This window comes from Lemur catta, chromosome 7, assembly GCF_020740605.2.
Source record: "Lemur catta isolate mLemCat1 chromosome 7, mLemCat1.pri, whole genome shotgun sequence".
Classification (NCBI taxonomy): domain Eukaryota; kingdom Metazoa; phylum Chordata; class Mammalia; order Primates; family Lemuridae; genus Lemur; species Lemur catta.
The window spans coordinates 21,031,540-21,058,008 of record NC_059134.1 but is presented as its reverse complement, the minus strand read 5'-3'; the positions used below and the strand labels follow the sequence as shown (position 1 = coordinate 21,058,008).

General features: G+C 42.5%; 1 long non-coding RNA gene across 1 annotated transcript in view; it reads left to right on the top strand.

Moving 5' to 3' along the window:
• LOC123641469 overlaps nt 1-23,303 on the top strand; it is a 29,470-nt gene extending 6,167 nt beyond the window's left edge. Inside the window, exons 2-3 of the long non-coding RNA XR_006736301.1 lie at nt 5,213-5,488; nt 23,097-23,303. This is a non-coding gene — a long non-coding RNA (uncharacterized LOC123641469). The remainder of the gene's footprint in view (nt 1-5,212; nt 5,489-23,096) is intronic.
• Nucleotides 23,304-26,469: the final 3,166 nt, after the last annotated feature.

Below are 26,469 nucleotides of genomic sequence, written 5' to 3'. Positions count from 1 at the left end.
AAGTTTACATTCCCACCAACAATGTATAAACATTCCCTTTTCACTGCATTCATGCCAACATCTATTGTATTTTGACTTTTTAATAATGGCTATTCTGGCTGGGATAAGGTGATATCTCATTGTGGTATTAATTTGCATTTCCCTGATGATTAGTGATGTCGAGCATATTTTCATGTATTTCTTGGCCATTTGTCCATCTTCTTTTGAAAAAATCTTCATGTCTTTTGCTTACTTTTTGATGGGGTTACTTGTTTTTTTCTTGCTGATTTGTTTAAATTCTTTGTAGCTTCTGGATATTAGTCCTTTGTCAGATATATAGTTGGTGAATATTTTCTCCCATTCTGTAGGTTGTCTATTTACTCTGCTAATTATTTCCTTTGCTGTGCAGAAACTTTTTAGTTTAATTAAGTCCCATTTACTTGGTTTTGTTGTTGCTGTATTTGCTTTTGGGGTCTTAGTCATAAATACTTTGCCTAGGCCAATGTTCAGAAGAAGGAAAAACTATCATTTAAAAGTTGCAAGCAGTTTCCAATTTCTAGAGAGGGAGACTTCAATTTATCTCGGGGCTGTCTGACTTTTTGCTTTGGGAAAATCGCTACAAAGAGCTTTTCCTAAGTCTGAAGCAAATGTCCATCATTGACCTGAGAGGAATGTTAAACATGTTTGAGTGGGAATTGTTTTTTAGACTTCTTGCTTTCTTGCAGGCAGTGGGGGAGAAAGGCGTTTCTTAGCTCTGGGTTTCCAGCCCTCTGTGTAGAACACGGTAGCTGGGTCTTGGCCCAGCAGGCCTTGGGGAGATGAGGAGTGAGGTAAAGGGGATGAGGGAGGGCAGGAGGTGAAGCTTTCCTCATCAGAGGGACAGAGGTTAGAAGGAACTGGGCAGACTATAGACATCCTGCAGGTCTATTGGTGTCCCATGTAGCTGGCTAAGAAGGACATTTTTGGAGGTACTGATTTGATGTTTGCTATGAGCCTGTGACTGGCTTATTAGGGCTAGAGGCATAGCCCAGCCCTGTGGATGGGGGTGTGTCTATGTGGGCTGAGGCAGGAGATAAAGAATGGGGGAGTGGGGGGCCTTGGATTACCTATAGGGAGAAACTTGCCCCTCTCTGGTCCTTGTGGCACTGTGTTCTGGACTCTGAGGTGTTGGTGTACTCAGAGCATAGCTGGGCTGGAGGTAAGCTGACCCTTGCCTCTGGGAGCTGGGCTGAGAGGTGTTCCTATAAGGGCCTTCTTGTGCTGCCTTCCCTTCATGAGCCCAGCTGCTACTGAACAGCTCCACCTTGTAAGGGCAGTGGTTCAAATAACCAATATCCATGGTCTAGGCTGGCTCTGTCCAGTAGAATTTTCTGGGATCATGGAGATTATTTCTGCTCCAGTATGTCAGCTACTAGTCACATGAGGCTATTGAGCACTTGAAATGTGGCTGGTGTGACTGAGGAACTGAATTTTTTTTTTTTTTTGAGACAGAGTCTTGCTCTGTTGCCCAGGCTAGAGTGCTGTGGCGTCAGCCTAGCTCACAGCAACCTCCAACTCCTGGGCTCAAGCGATCCTCCTGCCTCAGCCTCCCAAGTAGCTAGGACTGCATGCATGCGCCATCATGCCCAGCTAGTTTTTTCTATATATTTTAGTTGTCCAGGTCATTTCTTTCTATTTTTTTAGTAGAGATGGGGTCTTGCTCTTGCTCAGGCTGGTCTCGAACTCCTGAACTCAAACGATCCACCCGCCTCGGTCTCCCAGAGTGCTAGGATTACAGGCGTGAGCCACCGCGCCCGGCCCTGAATTTTTAATTTATGTAAATTTAATTAGTTTACATTTATATCTAAATAGCCACATATGGCAAGTAGCTACCCTATTGGACAGCAGTAAGGATGACAGGAAACTATAAAGCTGTAAAGTTCCCAAGTCTGGGCCCAGAGCTGTGATGATGGCTGTCATCATCAGAGATCACAGAGGCTCAGATAGGATAAGCCGCAGAGCTACCCCAGGCCGCACATCAGGACAGCACAGTCTCCCTGCAGGTGACTACACCATGGAAGGGCGCATGGTTGCCGGACAGTGGGATGAATATCAGGCCCAAACTGCAAACGGGTTACCTGTCCCCTCAGTGACTGTCTGGCCTAATCCTGTCATGCCAGCCCTCCTTGTCCATCACGGTCACCACAAGGCCAGAAAGTGCAGGTAATCCATCACCACCACATCTCTCCTGTTGCACCTCCTCATCTGAGCCAGCGCCCCACCCTCCCTGTCCTCCCCTACCCTCTCATGGCCCTGGGACTGCTCTGGGCTAAGCAAGCTCTGCTTTGTCCTCAACCCCTTCTCCAAAGCTTCTCTTGATCTCCTTGCCTAGAGCAAAACTCACTGTCTCCCTCCCTAGGACACTATGTCCCCTGAAAACCTAAGTAGAAACTGTTATTTTTTATCCTCACATAGCTCAGGGTTAGTTTTCATGGGCTACCACAACAAATTACTATGACCAGGTAGCTTAAAACAACAAAAATTTCTTGTCTCATAGTTCTGGAGGCTGGAAGTCTGCAGTCAAGGTGTCAGAAGGGCCACACTCCCTCTGAACCTCTAGAGGAGGATCCTTCCCTGCCTCTTCCAGCTTCTGGTAGTCCCAGGTGTCTTTGGCTTGGGGCAGCATGATTCCAGTCTCTGCTTCTGTCTTCACATGGCTGTCTTCCCTCTGTGTCTCCTGTCTCCCTGTGGCCAAGTGTCCCTTGTTAAGGACAGTAGTCATTAAATTAGGGCCCACCCTAATCCAGAATGACCTCATCTTACCTTGATTACATTTGCAAAGACCCTATTTCCAAGTAAGGTCAAGTTGACAGGTAGCAGGGATAAGTGTCCTCGCTCGCCCCTCTTCCTGTACGTGCCTCTACTCTCTGGAGCTCCTGGCATCTGTTCTGCCATTGCCACCCTTCGTTCCTGGCAGCTGCTGGCTCCACGGCCTTCGTCTCCTTCACAACTAGCTCCTAGCCCATTATCTTCCTTTCTGCCCTTCTCCTTCATTGTTCTCGGTGATTTCAGCAGCCTTATGGATGATCCTGCCAACTCTCTGGCCTGTCAGCTTTGGACCCCTTGTTGAGCTCCACTTTCCCATTATGCATCATCTGCCCACCCACCATCTTCACAAACTTACCCAGTTTAGACTCTATGATCTCATTTTATTCTCACCTCTGCCAACTTCCCAGTTCTGTTGTCCATCCTTTCCTCTGCTGCTCTTCCCTGCAAACACCTGGACCCTAGCTAAGGCCATCTTATCTACCGCCCTGTGCCTGCACCCAGCACCCACACAGGTGAATGATACAGGAGAAGATCACCGATTAGATCCACTTATTATTCATGACCACAGACCACAGATGGATATACTCAGCACGCCCTGGCATTCTATTATGTTTCCCTGGTACATTTACTTCCCCACTGTGTTTTCTACTGCTGTATAACACATGCCCAGAAATTTAGTGGCTAAAAACAATACTTGTTTTTTATCTCACAATCTGTAGGTCAGAAGTCCTGGTGGGCTCAGCTGGTTCTCTGGTCAGGGTCTCACAAGGCCAAAATCAAGGTGTCGGCTAGGCTGGGCTCATATCTGGAGGCGTGGGGCAAGAATTCACTTCCAAGCTCATTCATGTTGTTGGTGGAATCTAGTTCTCCGTGGCTATAGGTGTGAGGTTCCTGTTCTTTGTGTGGAAAGAATAATCTGAGGCACAATAAAAACTTAAAGCGGTTATTTGAGTAAGAAGCAGTTGATAAATCGGGAAACACCAAACCAAAGCCGTTTGTTCTGATGACACATCATTAGGGGCAAGTATTAATATTTATGGGGTAAATGTGGAAGCAAAATAAAGAAATCATTTGATTAGTTGCAGTTGTACAGTAGCCTTATTTGGCCTATCCTGCTGGAAAGTCCCTAGGTATATAGTTCTAAGTTTGTTGGCTATATCAGATTGGTTGAGCTTAAGTTCTGTTTTCCTTCAATATGGGCATTTACAAGAAAGAGCTCAAGTTAAGTTTTGCTTATGTTTGCAAATCAAGCAAGATTTAGGTCACTTATGAGGCCTAATTGTCTTTGTCTGCTCAGGGATTCTTAAGGCCTGGTCTCCATTTTAATTTACTTTAACAATTCACCCCTGTTGGTCATTCTCTCGGTGATCAAACCGTATAGCGTTACTTTGGTTCCTACTATTGATGAAGCCACTGGAATGAAGAGTCATGTATTAATAAATGTTATCATCAGTTACGTTGAAATGTAAGGCCATTACCTGGAGTTGCATAGTCATTGTGGGCTTGAGTGATCCCGTTGTTGAGTTCTTCAAGTAGTCTAATCCTAGTGGCAATCACCTGAAGTGTGAGTGGCTGCTGGAAAGCATTTAAAACCCTGGAGAGGATACAATGCACTAGGAAGGTGAAGACAATGACTACAAGGAGAATAATGGCCAAGAATTGAAAAATTCCCTGGAGCAGACATTCTGATGAGCCAAGAGTTAACCAACTAAATAAATCAATGGAAAATGCAGCAACTGTTTGAGAGACTTATATTTGTTTCTTAAGATCCTTTACATTTTGGGCAACAATTTCTAATTTATTAACATAGAAACAACATTTTTTTTTGTCAATAAGAGCACAAACTGTTCCTTGTTAAACTGTTAAAATAACAAGAACTTCTGTTTTGGAGTACTGTTGAAGCTAAATTGCTTATTTTGGATTATATTGCTTAAAGGGAATTCAAGGTATCATTCTATCCAAACAAAAGAAAAACAAAGGTTAATATTTAGAGCAAATTATGAACTTAGTCTGAGTCTGGAGGGCAGCTATTTGGGATTTCTAGATTTGAGTCTGAAGCATCTTCAGATGTTGGAATGAAGATGGCAGTTGGATGTCTCTGGTTGTGTCTCAGGTGTTGTTGCGGTGAGCTCTCTGAGTGACCCACATAGCAGCAGGAGTGAAGGTTGTCCATACATGATCTGATTAAAGTCATCCAGTTTCAGATTTCATGGCTGGGGAAAAGGGCAGTTTTAGTTTTTAGTGAAACTAAAAAATTTCAGGATTCAGTTTACAGAAGGATGACAAAACCTTGAACGAAAGTGAACAGGACTAGACTTGATAATGGATGCACTAATAGTTTTCTGTTAAAATAAATCTTTCTTATAGTCATTCTCATTTTTACCCAAAAAACCACAGTTAATTTTTGTTGTTGTTGTTGTCCCAGGTTTATTAACATATTACAGCATAGCAGAAAGATTCAAACGGCTCCACGTGGTGCTTTGAGATTCATCCCAACTGTAGGCTGAATGACCTGCTGACAGACAGACAGACGGCCAAAGTCCAAAAGTTTCAGCATTTCCTTAATGTCAGGATATACTTCAATGACATTGAAATGACCGGGGCTGAGACCTGGGACATAGTTATCTCTCCTTTCTCTCTCCTCCTCCTGCTGCTTGATGGAGATACCTCTCACCGGGCCTCTTTGAATCCGTTTCATCAGGTGAGTGACACAGCCTGCTATCCTGTTGCAGAGTGTCTTGCTGGGAATAATGGTGATCTCTTTGCACATATGCTTGTTTGCATGGAAGTCATTGCCCCAACGCGTGTTGTACTTTGTACTTCTCAATGATGACCTGGGGCTGCCTTCCTCATGGTTTTGGTGTGAATACCAGCCATGTTGGTGGGTCTTCAGTAAAAGAGGAGTTAATTTTTTTTTTTTTTACAAAATAAGTCTAGTTTCATTAAACTTGACCTGATCATTTATATAAGTACAACAAGGATATTCATTCTATGTATATTTTAAAATGTGATATTTTAGTTTGAGCTTTGGTAATATCCCAGGGGCTTTATTAACTTAATAACTTTGTATCATTCAACTTTTTTTTTTGAGATAGGGTCTTGCTCTGTTGCTTAGGCTGGAATGCAGCAGCAGTGTCATCATAGCTCATTGCAACCTCCAATTCCTGGGTTCAAGCAATCCTCCTGCCTTAGCCTCCCAAGTAGCTAGGATTACAGGTGCATGCCACGATGCCCAGATAATTTTTTTTTTTAAATTTTCTGTAGAGATGGGGAGTCTCACTATGTTGCTCAGGCTGGAATGTGGTGGTGCCATCAAAGCTCACCGTAACTTCCAACTCCTGGCCTCAAGCAATCCTCCCACCTTGGCCTCCCAAAGTGCTGGGATTACAAGGGTGAGCCACTGTGCCTGGCTCAACCTTAGTTTTAAAAATTCTCTGGTAATAAGAAATTTCAGATTAGACCTTTAAAAACCTCTCTAGGCTAAGAAGCCAAACCAAGGACTTGCCCAATTACGTTCTGTTACAAGGAGCCTAGATTCTTATTGAACCTATGCAAATACCTATTTTGCCATGAAAATAAGAATATTTAATAAGAGTTTCCAAATTCTGGAGCAATTAGGTAGGGAGAAAAAGATAAATATTCCATTTTTGTTTACAAAAGTATATGTTATCAAGTTGTTGTAACTTATAAACAGCCTAAGAGGACACAGAAAAAGAGTTCCTTAAATCTGAAAGATGAGACATTAAAGAAGCAGCAATGTGCCAAACAAAAAGTCATAAAGATTGTAATTACTCTCATCAGTTAACTTAGTCCCATATAATTGATTATTGTTTTGCTTGATATTTGGTTAGCAGTTTTATGAATTCATCAGTTTCCCATTAGAGTTTTGGAAATTCTTACTCAGTCCAACAATATCATCTTAAAGTTATCAGAAACTTGTACTTGTCAGAGTCTTTTTCATGAATCTCTTACAATAATATCATATAACTGACAAAGAAATTTGGTTGTTTTGATGATATACAGAATTTTAAGATAATGGTTAGAATTGTGACTGATAATATATTAGGACATATCAGATTTTTAGGCATTTTATGTAATTTTTTTGGACATTTATAACATATATCCATATAAATGGAACTAAGAAGGTTAAACATCAGCTGCATTTACAATGCTTCCCATACAATTTAACATACAAATGATCCTAATTAGTTTAAAATCTCTCTCCTTATAAGAAGAGAAAATAAATTCTTTTGAGATATTCCCGGGATACTTCCAGAAACTCTCAAAGTTAATTTGGGATCAAAAACAATTAATTTAGAATTTGAATTTTAGAAGTTGCCAAAATGTCAAATGGTTTAAAATACTTGATTAAATTGGGTTATTAGTCACTATAAACAATAGTGACAAAGGATTTTAAAAGTAAGTAGAGAAAGTTACATAGTTGTAAGAAAAAAAAAACCTCAGCTTTTTTAATATTGAGAAGACTCACTTTTAAAAGAATCAAAGAAGGCCGGGCGCGGTGGCTCATGCCTGTAATCCTAGCACTCTGGGAGGCTGAGGCGGGAGGATCGCTCAAGGTCAGGAGTTCAAGACCAGCCTGAGCAAGAGCAAGACCCCGTCTCTACTGAAAAATAGAAAGAAATTAATCGGACAACTAAAAATATATAGACAAAATTAGCCCAGCATGGTGGCACATGCCTGTAGTCCCAGCTACTCGGGAGGCTGAGGCAGTAGGATTGCTTGAACCCAGGAGTTTGAGGTTGCTGTGAGTAGGCTGACGCGATGGCACTCTAGCCTGGGCAACAGAGTGAGACTCTTGTCTCAAAAAAAAAAAAAAAAAAAAAAAAAAAAAAAAAAGAAAAGAAAAATAATCAAAGACCTAAAGCCAGGTATGGTAGTATGCACATGTAGTCCCAGCTACTTGGGAGGAGGCTAAGGTGGGAGGATTGCTTAAGCCCAGGAGTTTGAGTCCAGCCTGGTCAACATAACAAGACTTTGTCTTTAAAAAAAAAAAAAAAATCAAAGACCTAATAAAAGATAACATGAAGTATAAGAAATTATCCTGATAAAACACAAAATCTTTGTTTTCTTGGCCAATTGCTTAAAAGGTAAAGAAAACTTTCATAATTGAGAACAGATCAATACTCCAAGAAAACTTTATCCTTTTAAGAGAGAGAAAACCAAATTGTAACTTTACATCAGTACATTATTGAGCATTATTTAGGTTATATATTTTTTAAAAAACTTTGTGAATAAAATCTTTTTAATCTTAGTAGTTTGACCATGCCTAAAATTCCTTTCTCAGCCTTTCTACAACTTTCTGTATCTGTTCAGTTTTTGTCTTGAGTATTTTCTTCTTTTTTATTCTGGAACAATCAGTAATCTTGCTTTAAGAAAAAAATAACTCTTTTTTTCCCTTGATGAAAACACAAACCTTATATACTTTTGCTTATTAAAACCATGGAGAAACTACTTTCTTTGTACATTTTTCATTTACAGTTGTTTTCTTTCATGCTTCCTATTGCTAGTAGTTTAAATTACATATGTTAATTAAAATTCTTAACCCTTAGTAACCTTAATATCTAGTGAAAGGAAGTAGGTGATTTTTATAATTTTTATTTTTTAATTATTTATTTATTATATATATTTTTGCTTTATTAGTTTTAATTGGCTCATAATAATTGTACATGTTTGTGGGGTACAGTATGATATTTCAATGCATGTATACAATGTGTAATGATAAAATCAGGATGATTAGCATATACATCACCTCAAACATTTACCATTTCTTTGTGTTGGGAACATTCAAAATCTGCTTTTCTAGCTATTTGAAAACACATAATAAATTGTTAATTATAGTTACCTTGTGGTGCTATAGAGCACTAGAACATAGTCTCCTATCTAGCTGTACTTTCTATCTGTTAACCAGCCTTTGGCTATTCCCCCATACCCCTTACCCTTCCAGCAGTAGAAAAATAAGTATTCTACTCTCTACTTGAATGAGATCAACTTTTTTAGCTTCCACATATTAGAGATAACATGTAGTATTTATTGTTCTGTGCCTGGTTTATTTCACTTAACGTGATATCCTCCAAGCTCATCCATGTTGCTGCAAATGACAGGATTTCATTCTTTTTTATGGCTACTCTTCCATTGTGCACGTCTTTACCCATTCATCTGTTGCTGTACACTCAGATTGATTCCATATCTTGGCTATTGTAAATAGTGCTGTAATAAACGGGTAAGTATGGGTATCTCTTTGATTTCACAATTTTTAAATAGCATATGCTTCCTCATAGCATAGGATATGCTTACCAGCAGACCCAGATGTCTCTAATCCTTCTTTAATAAGAAGCCAAAAATACATAAGCTTAAACTCATGTTCAGGGGTGGGTGCGGTGGCTCATGCCTGTAATCCTAGCACTCTGGGAGGCCAAGGTGGGAGAATTGCTTGAGCTCAGGAGTTTGAAACCAGCCTGAGCAAGAGTGAGACTCCATCTGTACTAAAAATAGAAAAATTAGCTGGGCATCGTGGTGCGCACCTGTCATCCCAGCTACTCGGGAGGCTGAGGCAGGAGGATCACTTGAGGAGTCTGAGGTTGCTGTGAGCTAGGCTGATGCCATGGTGCTCTACCCAGAGCAACAGAGTGAGACCCTGTCTCAAAAACAAAAACAAAACAAAACAAAACAAAACAAAACTCTTTCAGGAATTAATGTTTTAGTAGTTTACCGTATTTGGACATGGTCTAGATATTTAGTGAATATATATCATTTAATTTAACTTATAATTTTAAGGTTTCAAGTTTTCAAAACAATTTTGGAAACTTTTCAGGCAGACATGTAAACAAAACTATTTGTCATCTCAGGTTAGTTTTCTTGTTGACAAACGTTTTAACAGATAACATGAGCCTATTTGACTAGTGAAGCTAGGTAAGGTATCTATTTTTACTAAATCATTAATATTCTTATTTATTAAAGGTTATTCAAGTCATATGAACTTGGGAAGCATTTAAAAAGGTTAGTTCCTTTCTTTTCTGAGAAAATAATTTATACAAGTACTTATTTTTCTCTAGGCCATTTAAGTAGAGATCTTTGAATATTACTTCTAATAATATCATCTGGAGGTAGAAATATATTACATGTAAGTCCTGTAGACATACACAAACATATAGACAGACATAGAGATTCGTGACTTCTGTTCTGAAATTTTAGTCATGTGTCAGGCACAATAATAGAAAACTCACTAGCTGGATGCACATTGTGTTCTTGGCAGTTAAAGTTACCTGTTCAGATGGCTAAAGCCTTTAATTAATATTTGTGGAAAAGACTTTGAAGATTTTTCTTTTGCCAGTTTATTTCTAAAAGTTCCTTCCCCCCCTTCCTTCTGGTGAGTCATTTCCCTGAAGCCTACATTTATTTTTTTAATTTTTAAAAAACTTCAGAATATTACAGGGGTACAAACATTTTGGTTACATAAATTCCTTTTGCACAAGAATGGAAAAACAAACACCACGTGTACTCACCATTAAATTGGTAGTAATCAATCCACACTAATGTGCATACATGGGAAGTAACATTCATAGCGTGTTGGGCAGGTGAGGGGGGAGGGGGATGGGTAAATTCACACCTAACAGATGCAATGCATGCTGTCTGGGGGATGGGCACGCTTGTAGCTCTGACTTGGGTGGTGCAGTGATGCAAAGGTAATTTATGTAACCAAAGTGTTTGTATTAATGCCCCTTTAATACTCTGAAATAAAAAAATTCCTTTTTTACCTCTTTTAAATAGCATATGTTTCTTCATAGCATAGGATATGCTTACCAGCAGACCCAGATATCTCTAATTTCTCTTTAATAAGAAGCCAAAAATACACAAACTTAAACTCATGCTCAGGGCTGGGCAGGGTGGCTCACACCTGTAATCCTAGCACTCTGGGAGGCTGAGGCATGAAGATCGCTTGTGCTCAGGAGTTTGAGTCAAAGTTATAAGTGTGCCCATCCCCCAGATAGTGTGCACTGTACCTGTTAGGTATGAATTTACCCATCCCATTCTTCCTCCTCCCATCTGCTTAATTTCTGATGAATATTGTTTCCATATGTGCACATAAGTGTTGACCAATTAGCTCCAATTTAATGGTGAATACATGTGGTGTTTGTTTTTCCATTCTTGTGATACTTCACTTATAAGAATGATCTCCAGTTCCATCTAGGTTAATACAAGAGGTATTAGTTCACCATGTTTTTTTTTTTATGGCTGAGTACTACTCCATGGTATACAGATACCCCATTTTATTAATCCATTCATGTATTGATGGGCACTTGGGTTGTTTCCATATCTTTGCAATTGTGAATTGTGCTGCTATAAACATTGGAGTGCTGGTGTCTTTTTTATAGAATGGCTTTTTTTCCTTCGGGTAAATACCCAGTAGTGGGATTCCTGCATCAAATAGTAGTTTTACTCTTAGTTCTTTGAGATAGCTCCATACTACTTTCCATAGAGGTTGTACTAGTTTGCAGTCCACCAGCAGTATATGAGTGTTCCCATCTCTCTGCATCCACACCAACATTTGTTGTTTTGGGACTTTTTGATAAAAGCCATTCTCACTGAAGTTAAGTGATATCTCAGGTTTTGATTTGCATTTCCCTGATGATTAGAGATGTTGAGCATTTCTTCATATGTTTGTTGGACATTAGTCTATCTTCATTTGAAAAGTTTCTGTTCATGTCTTTTGCCTCCTTTTTAATAGCATTGTTTGATTTTTTCTTATTGTTTTACTGAGTTCTTTATAGATTCTAGTTTATCAGCCCTTTATTGGATATATAGCATGCAAGTATTTTCTCCCATTCTATAGGTTGTCTATTAGCTCTAATGATTATTTCTTTGGCTGCGCAGAAGCTTTTTAATTTGATTGGGTCCCATTTATTTATTTTTGTTGATGCTGTGATTGCTTTTGGGGTCTTCTTCATAAATTCTTTGCCTATGCTGATGTCTATAAGAGTTTTTCCAACATTTTCTTCTATTGATAGAATCCTTATACTTTCATGCCTTAGGTTTAAGTCTGTTATACATCATGAGTTGATTTTTGTGAGTGGTGAGAGGTGTAGATCCTCTTTCAAAGTCTTCTACATGTGGCAATCCAATTTTCCAAGCACTATTTATTGAATAGGGATTCTTTTCCCCAGGGTATGTTTTAGTCTGCTTTGTCAAAGATCAGATGGCTATATGAGGGTGGCTTTATGTATTGGTTCTCCATTCTGATCCATAGGTCTATGTCTCTGTTCTTGTGCCAGTACCATGCTGTTTTAGTTACTATAGCCTTGTGGTATAACTCAAGGTCTGGTAAATTGTTGCCTCCCAATTTGTTCTTTTTGCTTAAGGTTTCTTAGGCTACACAGGGTCTTCTCTGGTTCCAAATGAAGCATAGAATTATTTTTTCTAGATCTGTGAAAAATGATGTTGATATTTTTATAGGGATTGCATTGAATCTGTAGATCACTTTGGGTAGTATAGACATTTTAACAATGTTGATTCTGCCAATCCATGGGCATGGTATGTTTTTCTATCTGTTTATGTCCTCTGCTATTTCCTTCCTCAGTGTTTTGTAGTTCTCCCTGTAGAGGTCATTCACCTCCTTAGTTAAATATATTCCTAGGTAATTTATTTTCTTTGTTGCTACTGTGAAAGGTGTTGAGTCTTTGATTTGGTCCTCAGCTTGACTGTTGTTGCTGTATATGAATGCTACTGATTTGTGTACATTGATTATATAACCTGAGACTTTGCTGAATTTATTTGTCAATTCCAGTAGTCTCTGTAAAATCACTGACTATAACCCCAGAATCTTTGGGGTTTTCTAGATTTAAGATCATATTGTCAGCAGCAAAGAGTGACAGTTTGACCTCTTTTTCCCCCATTTGGATACCCTTGATTTCCTTCTCTTGTCTGATTGCTCTGGCTAGGACTTCCGGCACTATATTGAATAGAAGTGGTGATAGTGGGCAACCTTGTCTGATTCTGGGTCTTAAGTGGGAATGCTTTCAATTTTTCCCCATTCAGTATGATGTTAGCTGTGGGTTTGACATATATGGCTTTTATAATTTTGAGGTAAGTCACATCTATGCCTATTTTGTTAAGCGTTCTCATCATAAAATGGTGCTGAATTTTGTCAAATGCTTTTTCTGCATCTATTGAGAGGATCATATGGTCTTTGTTTTTACTTTTATTTATGTTGTGAATTACATTTATAGATTTGTGTATGTTGAACCATCCCTACATCTCTGGGATGAAGCCCACTTAGTCATGATGGATTATTTTTTTGATGAGCAGCTGAATTCAGTTTGCTAGGATTTTATTGAGAATTTTTGCATCTATATTCATAAGGGATATCAGTCTGTAGTTTTCTTTTTTTGTTGAGTCCTTTCCTGGCTTTGGTATCAAGGTGATGTTGGCTTCGTAAAACGTGTTGGGGAGGATTCCTTCCTTTTAAATGTTATGGAATAATTTCTACAGGTTTGGCTCCAGTTGTTCTTGGTAGGTCTGGTAAAATTTGGGTGTGGAACTATCTGGTCCAGGACTTTTTTTTTTTTTTTTTTTTTTTATTAGCCAGAGTCTCACTCTGTTGCCTGGGCTAGAGTGAGTGCCGTGGCATCAGCCTGGCTCACAGCAACCTCAAACTCCTGGGCTTAAGCAATCCTACTGCCTCAGCCTCCCGAGTAGCTGGGACTATAGGGATGCGTCACCATGCCTGGCTAATTTTTTCTCTCTATATATTTAGTTGGCCAGATAATTTCTTTCTATTTTTAAGTAGAGATGGGGTCTTGCTCTTGCTCAGGCTGGTCTCGAACTCCTGACCTCGAGTGATCCTCCCACCTCGGCCTCCCAGAGTGCTAGGATTACAGGCATGAGCCACTGTGCCCGGCTCAGGGCTTTTTTTTTGTTGGAAGATTTTTTTATTGTTGCTTCAGTTTCATTACTTGATATTGATCTGTCCAGAAATCTGTTTCTTCCTGATTGAGCCTAGGGAGGCTGTGTGTTTCTAAGAATTTGCCCATTTCCTCCATGTTTTCAAGTTTATGTGCATAGAGATCTTTACAGTATTCAGAGATGACATTTTGTATTTCTGTGGTATCAGTTGTAATTTCTCCTTTTTCATTCCTGATTGAGCTTATTAGAGTCGTTTGTTTTCTGCTTCTGGTTAATCTAGCAAGAAGCCTGTTAATGTTGTTTATCTTTTCCAAGAACCAACTTTTTGTTTCATTAATCTTCTGTATAGTTCTTTTATTATCGATTTCATTTAGTTCTGCTCTGATCTGGTTATTTCTTTTCTTCTGCTGGGTTTGGGATTAGTTTGCTCATCCTTTTCCAGTTCCTTGAGATAATTCATTAGATTGTTGATTTGTGATCTTTCTGTCTTATGGATGTAGGCATTTATGGCTATGAATTTTCCTCTCAGGACTGCTTTAGCTGTATCCCACAGATTTTGATTACTTGTGTCCCCTTTATCATTTAGTTCAAATAATCTTTTGATTTCCATCTTAATTTCCTCTTTTACCCAACTACAATTCAGCTGTAGATTGTTTAATTTTCATGACTTTGTGCAGAGATGAGTGTTTCTGTTGGAATTGATTTTTAATTTTATTCCAGTGTGGTCTGAGAAGATGCACAGTATAATTGCTATTTTTTTGAATTTGTTGAGGCATATCTTGTGGCCTAGAGTATGATCAGTCTTAGAGAATGTTCCATGATCTTGTGAGAAGAATGTATATTCAGTGGCTTTTGGGTAGAATGTTCTGTAAGTGTCTGTTAGGCCCATTTGTTCCAGAGTTCTGTTTAAGTCCATTGTTTCTTTACTTTCTATTTGAAGGATCTGTCCCCTTCTTTCAGAGGGGTGTTGAAGTCCCTGGCTATTATGGTCCTACTGTTTATCATTTTGTTTAGATTGAGTAGGATTTGCTTTATGAATCTGGGTGCACCTGTGTTAGGTACGTAAATATTTAGAATTGTTATGTCTTCTTGTTGAGTTGTTCACTTTACCATTATATGATGATCATCTTTATCTTTCTTTACTTTTGTTAATTTGAAGTCTGTGTTATCTGATATGAGAACTACTACACCAGCTTTCTTTTTTGTTTCCATTTGCATGGAATATTGTTTTCCCTCCCTTCATCTTGAGTCTGAATGAGTCCTTGTGGCATAGATTTGTTTTCTGGAGACAGCAGATACTTGGCTTGTATTTTTTTTATCCATTCAGCCAGGCTATGTCTTTTCACTGAGGAGTCTGAGCCATTCACATTTACTGAAAGAATTGGTAAGTGGGGTGGATTTCCGTTCATCCTGTTGAGTAGAACTTTGTTGCTTTGTTTTATCTCTTGAGCAATTGTGGTATCTGGCCTTTGACCTTTAGCTTTTGGGTGATTTATGCTGGTGGGTGTCTATTGTGCTGATATAATGCAGTTCTGAGTACTTCCTGCAGGGCAGGTCTTGTCTGACAAATTCCCTCACTGTTTGCTTGTCTGAGAAAGACTTTATTTCCCCCCTCATATATAAAACTTAGTTTGACAAGATATAGAATTCTAGGTTGGCCATTATTCTGTTTGAGAAGACTGAGAATGGAGGCCCAATCCCTTCTGGCTTATAAGGTCTCTGTTGAGGAGTCTGCAGTTAGTCTCACGGGTTTTCCTTTGTAAGTTACCTGATACTTTTGCCTTCCGGCTCATAGGAGTGCCTCTGTTGTGTTTATTTTGGCCAGTCTGATGCATATGTGTCATGGTGTTTGCCTCTTTGCAATGAATCTCCCAGGAGTCCCTTGAGCTTCTTGTACCTGGATATCTAGATTTCTATCAAGGTAAGGGACATTTTCCTCAATTATTCTCTCAAATAGGTTTTCTAACCCTTGTGTATTTTCTTCTTTGCCCTCATGGATACCTATGATTCTTATGTTAGGCCTCTTCACATAATCTCATATTTCTTATAGGCTTTATTCTTTCCTCACATTTCTCTACTCTATCTCTTTGACTGACTTGTTTAATTCAAAGGTGTTGTCTTCAAGCTCTGAGTTTCTTTCTTCTGCCTGATCTAACCTATTCTTAAGGCTTTCCACTGTGTTTTGTATTTCCTTGAATGAATTTTTCATTTCCAGAAGTTCTGTTTGATTTTTGTTTAATAATTCAATTTCTTTAGTGAATTTTTCATTCATTTCCTGCATTGTTTTTGTGGTTTCTTTGTGTTGGGTTTCCATGTTATCTTGCATTTCATTGAGCTTCCTTACAATCCATGTTTGAAATTCTTCATCTGTCATTTCAATATTCTGATTTTGGTTGGTATCCATTGCTAAAGAGCTGGTGCTCCTTTTTGGGGGTGTCCTTTCGCTTTGATTCTTCATACTTCTGGAGTTCTTTCACTGATTCCTTCTCATCTGGAGCAGCTGTTGCTTCTTACCTTTGGATTTTCTTTTGTTTAGGTAATGACATGCCCAGTTTAGTCTCTGAACTAGTGGGTGGTGCTTGTGGGTGAGAATCAACCACACCCTGCATGACAGAGTCAGTAAACGTGTAAAAGGGCATGCAAATTGACCTCCCAGTCAGTAGGTGGCACTTGCCGGAGGGAACAATCTGCAAGGTTGTTTTTGGGTCTTGTGACCAGCTATAGTTCCTCAGGAGAAGCACTCAAATGCCCCAGGTGGTGGGGCCCTGCGACTTCCAGGTGAGTCCTTATTCTCCACCTCAGCAGGCACGGGTTGGGGAGTAAGGCTGGGCAGGGCTGGGTTGTGTGAGCCTACCCTCAAGCTCCACAAATGCTGGCAAGGGATTGGCTTTAGCAGGGGTGAAAGGTCCCCTCCCCAACTCTGGACAAAGCTGCTAGGGACGGCTAAAGTGGTCCCACTCAACCAGAAAATGTGGGTGTGGAGGTGGGACTGTCTGAGACCCTTAGTCCAGCAGTCTGGAGCAGGCCTCCCTCCTTTCCACCCTCCCCTATTCTAGGGTTTCCCCTGGGCCTCTGCCAGCAGACAGGACCTCAAGCCAGCTGAGCTCTCCCACTTCTGTGATGCAAGCTGAGAAATTCCCTGCCCAAGATCCTGGCTAGAGCTGGGAGCATGGCCCTCCCATGGAGGAGGGGTTCCTCACAAGCACACTGCACTCTCCTCCCTAATATGCCCCTGTAGGCACCCACACCTCATGAGACTAATTCACAACTATTCCCTCTGTGCCCCCGACAACGCGATCAAGACCAGGGTGTATGGGTTCTGGCCGCAGGCCTGTCCCCGAGGCCCCATAGATCAATCTCTGACCATGCTAGGGTGAAGCATGCTGGTCCCGAGTCACCCACGGGGTGCCCAAGCTGGTTCAATGTCCCTCCACCTTGGGGTGTGTCCTGGTCTGATGGAGCCACCGGGTAAGCAGCACCAGGGAGGCCTGGCTGGCAGGGAGCTCACACTCCGAGCACCCCTCAGTCTGCTGAAGGACCCCAAAAGGAAAAGTCTGAGTCCTGTTCTCTGTGCAAGCCTCTGTGTGGCAGCTCAATTGTCTCTCTTAGCAGCTGTGGGTGGGGCAGGGGAAGGGAAGAATAAGAGTCTAGGTGGAGGAAAGTCAGCACTCTGGTCATCTCCGACCCTCTCTCCAGGAGGCAGTCTGCCCAGAATGACCAAGCTCTGGAGTCACAAAGATCATCTGGGACCCACTGGACCCCTGTGGCTCCTGCAGTCTGGGCCGGAGTTGGGAAATGTCTGTGTGGGGACAAGCAAGACAAAACCTGAGGAGTTGAAGCCCCCTGGGGAGGACAAAGGCGCACGGTGGATAGAGAAGCAATATGGCGCCTGCCATCCAGCTTGGGTCTGTGGAGCAGGAGGTGCCCTGGGGGGACTGGAAGCCTGTCTCCAAGAAGCTCCTAGCTCACTGGTGGCAGCGGTCTCTGGGCTCGTGTGGGCAGAAGGTCTCTCCAGCAGCGTGGGAGCCCACCGACTGTCTGAGATGCGAGGGAGGGAGCAGCTAACCACTCCACCTTCCCTTCTGGCTGGTTTCCAAGCCTCTTGGGGGTTGATAACCTCCAATACCTTTCTGCTTCCAGTTCTGCTCCGCAGTCTCTTCTCGTAGAGTCTCCCGAAGGTTCTGGCACCCTTCCTTCAGACCCTCATTGGATCTACATTTGTCTGTCTGTTGTTTTTTCTCTTTCATCTAAAACTTCTTACTGACACACTCTGGCTGGTGGGGGTCTCTGGTTCGCCATCTTGGAGCTCAGGTTTTAGTCTCCTGAAGCTTGCATTTTAAAGATTTAGACATTTCAATGGCACAAAGAAAGGATGTTAAGTTTTCTTCAAGAAGGAGTTTTGGGTCATAGTCACCTGTTATCAGGAGTTAATCTTGTTGAGAGTGTGGACTGAATTTTAGGTGAGCCATTGAGGAGACAGCCAATCTGTTTCCAATTAGTCTTTATCCTTTTTAGCCTTAGGCAGTTGCCTTTATAATAGCTCTGAGTTGTGTGTAAGACTAAGAGTTACATTAAGTTGTTACAGATACTCCTGGCTCATTTGGGGATCTAATTTTTAAAGAAGTTGGTGTTGAGGAGGTTCAGAAAAAGCAAGAGATCAAAAAGTTTAGTGGGTTCGGAATAATTTTTCATTAGTGTGCTGTAGAGATTTCTTTAGAGAGCCTATTTTTTTGAGTCATTCTGTCTTTTTGGAAGCCTCTGCATACCAATAAAAAAATATATCTCATTGTTTCTGAGGCTTTCAGGATCCCCCTTTTCCCTAACTTGGCCATAATGCATAATTTCATCTAGAATAAAACTTCCCCACATGGCTTCTTCTGTAACTCTATTTATCTTCCTGAGGTGCAACTGTTTCTCTAGAAAGGCACAGATTTTGGGTCCATAACTTCTCAGCATAAAATTAGCTGTAGTTCCAGACCGAGGAGTCCTAGACTCCTTAGATTCTGACAAACCCATAGTACCTTGTCCTCCTAAAGGTTTACTTACCTGAGGCCTCCAACTGGACCCAGTCCCGTTCCTGTCAAACACCCAGTTCCAACTCTGGGTCCCAATCTGGATTCCAGACCTTGTCTGGAAGCTACTGCACTAGACTGGACCTCGTCCAGTTCCTGTCTAACACCAAGTCTGACTTCTGGATCCAATCAGAAATAAAATTACTCAGACTTGGAGACATAAGGATGCAAACTGTGGAGCTAGAAATCCGAGAGGGATTTATCCAGAACCTCCAGAAGCATTGAGAAAACAGTGAGCGCAGTGGGTGTGGTGGACAACTTTTGCCTGGTTCCTTAATGCACCTGGGGGTCCACTTCTGCCACTAGCCAGAGAAAGTTCTCTGTTTTAAGAGCTCATGTGACTAGATTATGCCTACCTGGACAGTCTCCCTCTTTTAAGACCAACTATGCCATGTAAGACAACACAGTCATGGGAGTAAGAGCTCATCCCGTTCGCAGTTTCCAGGGATTAGGGAGTGTAGAATGTCAGAAGGCTATTTTGAGATTCTGCTCCCACTGCCACTTTCTGATATGACTATTTTATATTGTCTCCTTTTTTTCCCAGCCTGCTCTAACTCCCCTCCATCCCCTACCCTCTTGTTCACCTGATGACCTTGCCTGTAATAGAGGCCGCTGTGTGAAAAGCCCTGAAGTTTTGGGTTCACAAACCTCCCACTTCCACGCCCATCTTCTTTGCCTGTATTTCTAGCTCTGGATCCCTCCCCTCTTGCCTTCCCAAAGACTCTAATTCTTCACTTCCTTCTTGCTCTTCTTCGTTAGTCTTTCCCTATCTCTAGGCATCATCACCATCATCGAACAGCCATGCACTAGCACTGCCCGTCATAAGCATAAATAAACTTTCTGGGACTCCACCTCCCACATCTGTCACAGCCACACTTCCTGAGCAAGAAGGATGCATTCTCCCATTCACACTCACTCACCCACTCCAGTCCGGCTTCTGTTACTACTACTCCACTGAACTGCTCTTGTCAAAGTCACTATTCTGGTTATCTATCGCTGCATAATAAACCACCCCCAAATTTAGTGGCTTTAAACAACAATTTATTACTGTGTCTCATGCTTCCAGGCTCAGCTGGGAAATTCTCACTTGGGGTCTTTTTCTCATGAGGTTGTGATCAGTAGTTGGGACTGGAGTCATTTAAAGCCTCAGCTGAGCTAGACACTGAAGATGGCTCACTCACACGGCTGGCAGGTGATGGTGCTGTTGGCCAGGGGATTAGCTGATGCTGGTGACTGGAGTGCCTACACGTGGTCATTCTGTGTGGCTTGGGCTTCTTGGAATGGCAGCTGAGTTCCAAGAGGGAGTGTCCCAGGAGTGAGCATTCTAGGAGAATCAGGTGGAAGCTGTAGGCTTCATAAGACCCAACCTTGGAAGTCATGCAGCATGACTTCTACCTACTGTTGACCCAGCGCCATGATAGATTCAACAGGAAGGGATGACACAGGGGCACATTTACGTGGAAGGCCATGTTTGGAGGCTAGCTACCACAGTCACCAACAACTTGGTCTTCATCTTACTTGACTTCTTTTTTTTTTTTTTTTTTTAATTTTTTTCTTTTTGTGGTTTTATATAAGTCTGTCACTGTGATACTTGACTTCTTAATAGCAGTTGACCTAGTTGATCACTCTCTTTCAAAACTCTCCCTTCTCTGGTTCTACAAACCCCTGGCTTTCCTCTTTCCTCACTGACTGCTCTTTAATCTCCTTTCCTTCCCCACAAAAACCTAAATATTAGACTGCCTGAGATTCTAGTTTGGCCCAAGAATTATAGAATTATTTCTCCATAGTGTTTCCCTGCATGATCTTATTTGTCCTATGGTCGATGTCTACCATCCAAATGCTGATTTCTATCAAATTTCTGTTTCTAACCTTGACTTCTTACCTGTGCTCAGGACTGGGATACCCACTGTTTTCTTGTTACTTCCACTTAGATGTCTAATTGGCATCACAGATTTAATATATACGCTTCCGCACCCCAATACTTCCCCAGCCTTTTCTGTCTCAATAGATGGCATCATTATCCACTCATTGTTTAAGCAAAAACCCAAAGGTCGTCCTAGATTCCTTCTCACTTCCCCTCAACCCCTACCCCGCAACATCTAAATCACCACCAGTAAGCAAGTCCTCTCTGTTTTTTTTGTTCTTGGCCAGGCATGAATATATTTTTTGGATATATTTGATTTATATTGTTTAGCACACTAATACATTTTAGAGCCAAAAAGTATTACTAGGTTTATAATGTAAAAGCAGTCTGTTACCTCATGCTAAATTCTTACTGCCCAAAGCAGCCACTCTCAACTATTTAAATATTTCTTCTGTTATTTACTTCTGTATTTTAAAATTTCTTTTATGTATATTTTCATATATATATGCATGTATATATAGGTATTCCTTGATTTTTCATTGTTTAATATGATCTGTTGACTTTCAATTATGGAAAATATGGTTTTAGTTCTCTTATATACCCATTTCCTGTGCCACCAAATACATACACTTGTCCTTTTCCCATCTTCCTATACAGCTTTTGTTTTTGAAACAGGGTCTTACTCTGTCACCTAGACTGGAGTGTAGGAGGGTGATTATAGGTTACTGCAGCCTTGAACTCCTGGGCTGAACCGATCCTCCTGCCTCAGCCTCCTGAGAAGCTGGGACTACAGGTGTGTGCCACATACGCCCAGCTAATTTTTAAAAATTTTTTTGTAGAAATGCGGTCTCACTATGTTGCCCAGGCTGGTTTTGAGCCCTTGGCCTCAAGTGATCCTCCTGCCTCAACCTCCCAAAGTGCTGGGATTATAGGCATGAGCCACCATGCCTGGCCTTCCTATATAACTTTATCATAATTTTTTGGTGAAAATCACTGTTCAGTGTTGCTTTAGTCCATTCGGACTTCTATAACAAAATACCATAGACTGGGTGGCTTATAAACAACAGGAATTTATTTCTCACAATTCTAGAGGCTGGAATGTCCAAGATCAAGGTGTTGGTAGTTTCAATACTTGATGAGGCCCACTTTCTGGTTCCTAAATAGCGTCTTCTTGCTGTGTTCTCACTTGATGGAAGGGGCAAGGGATCTCTGTGGGACCTCTTTTATGAGAGCTCTACTCTCATGACATAACACCTCCTAAAGACCCCACCTCCAAATACCATCACTTTGTGGGGTAGGATTTCAACATATGAATTTGAAACTGAAAAAATTATATAGAGGGGTCCTGTCTGTACCCTTTTTTTTTTTGAGACAGAATCTCACTCTATTGCCCGGGTTAGAGTGCCGTGGCGTCAGCCTAGCTCACAGCAACCTCAAACTCCTGGGCTCAAGCAATCCTTCTGCCTCAGTCTCCCGAGTAGCTGAGACTACAGGCGTGTGCCACCATGCCTGGCTAATTTTTTCTATATATATTTTTAGTTGTCCATATAATTTCTTTCTATTTTTAGTAGAGATGGGGTCTTGCTCTTGCTCAGGCTGGTCTCGAACTCCTGAGCTCAAATGATCCACCCGCCTCGGCCTCTCAGATTGCTAGGATTATAGGCGTGAGCTACCGCGCTCGGCCCTGTCTGTACCGTTGAGGTACAGAGGTTAGAGGTCCTATATTTCCTTCACCCAGTTTCCCCCAATGGTAACGTTTTACATAATTGTAGTACAATATCAAAACTGGGAAATTCATATTGGTAAAATTCACAGACCTTATTCAGATGTTACCAGTCATCTGTTTTAACTCTAAATAGATCTTAAAGTCACCACTTCTCTCTATTTTACCACTATGACTTTTGTCCAAGTTGCCAGCGTCTATTTTAGGACAAGTGCAATCACCTCCTGATTTCCTGCTTCTGCTGTTATTCTGTACCCCGTTCCCACAGAGCAGCAAGAGGGATCTTCTAAAAACATGACCAGATCACATCTTTGAGCACTTCCCACTTGCCTTTGGAATAAAATTCAAACTCTTCGCCATGCCCTCCCAGGCCCTCATTGAATCTGGCTCTTGCCTACCTCTTCAGTGACATCTCAGACCACTCCTTGTGGACCCTTCCTGTTCCCCTGCCTGGTTGTGCTTCCTGCAGTTCTTCCAGTTGGCTGGCTTTGTCTCATCTCTCAGGCCTCAGCTGAAAGGGCCCTCCCTCACACTCTCCCTGATAATCCTAAGGCACCACCCATTATTTTTTTTTATCATCTTCTGTGTATAAATGATACCAATCTACAATTATCTGATTTATTAATTGGTTTACTTAGTTAATGTCCATCTCCCATACTAGAATATAAACTTTATGGGGACAGGACCTTGTCTGTACCATTCACTGCTCTCTTCTCGTTACCCTGCGCAGGGCCTGGCATGGAGTGTGCACTTAATAAATGCTGGAAGAAATATTGCCTGGGTCAGGGATGCAGTTGATGGCCTGTGTGCTCTGAGAGCTGTGACACCAACCAGCAGTTGTGAGCCAGCCTAGACACTGAACCCTCAATGGCTTCCTCTCCCTTTCCCCAAGTTTTGCAGGATATAGAAGAAATAAAAATAAAATTTCTTTTTTGGTAACAAGCTTATAAAATAGTAAAGCTTTTTGTGCTCTTATTTTCCCTCTGGGGAGCCTGTTAACCTGGCAAAGAGACCCCGCATATGTATGCCTGTAGCACATTGTTGAGGCTGTAAATTCAGTGAAATTACCTATTTTAAGTGAACAGTTTGATGAGTTTTGACAAAGGTATGTACGCATGTAACCACCCCAGAAAATTAGTTTTTTGTGCCTTGGCTTTTTCTGCTGCTTCTTTCAAATGGCGGTAAAACACACGTAACGTAAACTTGTCATCTCCACCATCTTGAGGTGTACAGTTCAGTGGTGTTATGTACACTCACACTGCTGTGCCGCTGTCCCCGCCATCCAGCCACAGAACTGTTTTCATCTTGCAAGACTGAAATTCTGTACTCCTTACCAGCAGTCCCCAACCTTTTTGGCACCAGTTTCACGGAAGACAAATTTTCCACGGCCGTGGGGGGTCAGGGGAGGTGGAGCTCAGGTGGTGATGCCAGCGATGGGGAGGGGAGCAGCTGTACACACAGATGAATCTTTGCTTGCTCGCCCTCACTGCTCACCTCCTGCCGTGCACCCCCCCTTCCCGAGTTTCATGGAAGGTGGGGAGGGGTTGGGGACCGCAGCATTAAACAATAGCTCCCCATTCCCTCTCCCCACAGCCCCTGGCAACCACTATTCTACTTTTTGTCTCTATGAATTTGACTTTTGTCTTCTTTTTAAAAATTGTGGTTAAAAAAATCATAAAATTTGCCATCTTAACCATTTTTCAGTGTACAGTTCAGTAGTGTTAAGTAGCAGCTGTTTTAAAAGGTAGTTTTAGGTTTAGCTGTCAATGCAGAAAACCCCAAATAACAGTAGCTTAAATAAGGTGGTCCATGGCTGCCATGGCAGCTCCATCATCAAGGACCCAGCCTCTTATCTGTGCTTTGTCATTTGTAACACAGCGTCTATCTCATAGTCCAAAATGGCTGCACCAGTTCCGGCCATCAACTCCAGATTCCAGCCAGCATAAAGGGAAAGGGGGAGAAGGGCTCACTTTCTCTCTTTTAGAGCACTTCCTAGAAATGACACACTATTTTGTGCTTTTATCCCATTGGACAGAACTTAGCCACATAGGCTCATCTCTCTGCAAGGGAACTGGGAAATGTAGTCTTTCTTCTGGGCTATGTATTCCAGTTCTAATTTGTGGGTCCCATTCTGACAGAGAAGAGGAGAATGCATGCTGGGAAACCCCCAGTGGTATCTGCCATAGCTTCCCTGTCTCATAGCACCGATCGCTGCACTGAAACCAATTCCTCCATCTTACTAGACTGTGGGCTCCTGCAGCCAGGGGCCGTGTCATTTACATTTTATAGCTTCGCACAGAGCCAGGTTTACTTAGGTGCTTAATGTTTTCTGTATAAATAAACAATTGTAGCCCAACCAGCCTATTTGAAGAACTATTTTAGTGAAGCCCCAAAGGAGTAGAGACTAGAGTCATCTAGTCCATGTTCCCACCAAACTCATGCTTACTGCAAACCCAGCAGGTGGCCTCCAACTGGCCACGCCCACTGCCAGGCCCTCACCTCTGGCACAGCTGGGCAGCTCCAGCCAGCAGGGCCCCTTCCTGGTGCAGAGGCACACACGGCCTCCACAGAACTCTCCTGTTGGTCCTGCGCTGCCCTCCATGTGATGTGCCCACTGCCACAGCGCCCCCTGCCCCTAAACCTTCCCTGCACCAGGCAGAGAGGCCTCCCAGAGTCTGCACAGGACATGTTTCCTCTTGAGGAGTGGGGGACATTCCGGGCTCGAGAGTGTCCTGAGGCTGAGCACCCAGGCAGGAAGCCTGTCCCACCTTTGTCCTGAAGCCCTCCCGGATTGAGCAGAGGAGAGCTGATGCCCTCATGTCTTGCCAGGACTCTCTGAAGGACTCCAACTTCAACATGTTCTCACCAGTAAATGAGGAAGCAATTTATTCTTGACGTGGGCTTTGTTTCTTGTGCATGTAAATACAGACATGCCCTCACAGCGCGAAAGCTGCCAATTCCAAGGAGATGGACATGATGTGAGGAGGCGGAGGCTGTGTGTCACAGGTCCCCGACACTGTGTGCATTTCTTGGTTGGCCAGTAAAAGTCCCCGCACCTCCCCATTGGAGATCCCCTTGTGCCCCCAGGGAGGCCCTGGGTGTCAGAGATGCAGGTAATGTCTGTCGCAGTGGACAATCGGATCCAGAAACGGGGGTGCGGAGACGAGCTTCTGTTGTTCTTGAGCAAGAATTCATGCCCTTAGATGGCTGAGGGTGACCCAGGACAGGGGTGAGGACTGGCAAGGGGGTGGATGGGGGAAGGTCTGGGCAGTGTACAGGGACCAGGGCTGGCTTAGCCATCTGTAAGTGGCCACATCACCGCAGACGTTGCACAGCCTCCGCTAGACCTGCCAGCTCAACCAGAGAGGGGCTGCTGGCTGCCGCGGCCTGCTGCTGAAAGCCTGTAGCACCCCCGGCCCACAGCATGGCCTTTTTGGGTAGGTTTATGTTGTGAGGCCTGATGGCCTGTTCCCCTCTTCTCCTTTCCTGAAGGCTGTGGTCCTCTGGTGGCCTCAGTGGCTTCTTAAGCAAACCCTCCCCATGCTGGGCCGCATGGCTGCAGAAGGCAACACCTTCTCCCCGGCACCCTTCTAACAGTGTGGCTGCTAAACTCTTCAGGGGAACAGTGCCTGGGTGTGACAAAGACCCCACAGGAGGCGTCACACAAGTGCCAGGGCCTCACACTGTCCTCTCAGTTGAGGCTTCACGCATGGCCTCCTAGTTCCTTCCAGAAAGACCTGCAAGCTTCAACTGGACTACCCCGAGAATGGGGCTCCCCATACATCCCTGGCATTTGATTTCCCTTCCCCCACAACGGCTCTTCTCTGCAAGACTCCTCTCCTTGGCACGCGTGCAGTGCGAGCAGGGCTGAACAAGAAGGGGCCTGTGTCTCTCCCCCTGGAGGGCTCTGTGCCGGCTGCACCGTGCTCAGCGGCCGTCAGCCTCACAGTCTGGCACATGGGCAGCTTCTCCTGCCCTCGATGGGCTTGGTAGCCACAGGGGCTGCTGGCAAGGCAGTGGGGTCGACGGGAGGCAGCAGGAGAGTGGGAGCCAGTGGCATAAATTTAGATCTGGGGCCTTTAAGAAAAATGCTCAGAAAAATC